Raw genomic sequence first — 543 nt, forward strand, 5'->3', positions numbered from 1 at the left:
CTGCTGCTCTCCCCGGGTCTCTTCCGGGTCCCTCTCGCGGCGTTCCCCGGTCTGGCGGCAGCGTTCTCCCGGCTGGCGGCGGCGTGCGTTCCCCCGGCGTTCCCCGGTCTGCAAGTATTAATTCTTAAATCATAAAAGTAGTAGTGCTTTTGTCTCAACTTTAGAGGTTATGAGTAAGTTTAGCAAGATAAGGAGACTTTCAGGTTTACACAGTCTGAAGGCAGGATTGCTATGAGCCAGAGTTGACTGCATGGCGCTGAACAACAACAAAGACAGGGCCAGGGTTTAAACCTCTGTGACTAAGTGCAGTTCTAGCTGGAGTGCTCAACTTCTGACTGCAAGGTGGTGCTTCAAACTCACCACTCTACATAGATTTTTTTTTATAGCTTTGCAAACCTTACGGGGCAGTTCTTCCCTGTCCTCTAGGATCACCAGGGGTCAAACTGACTCAGCAGCAATAGGGGTTTTATTTTGGTATGACTCCAGAGTCTGTTCCCCAGCAATCTTTCCATGTTTCCTTACTAATCTACATCTAAAAAAAAA

Source organism: Elephantulus edwardii, unplaced genomic scaffold, assembly GCF_000299155.1.
Source record: "Elephantulus edwardii isolate Elephantulus edwardi_28Jun2011 unplaced genomic scaffold, EleEdw1.0 scaffold00092, whole genome shotgun sequence".
Lineage (NCBI taxonomy): Eukaryota > Metazoa > Chordata > Mammalia > Macroscelidea > Macroscelididae > Elephantulus > Elephantulus edwardii.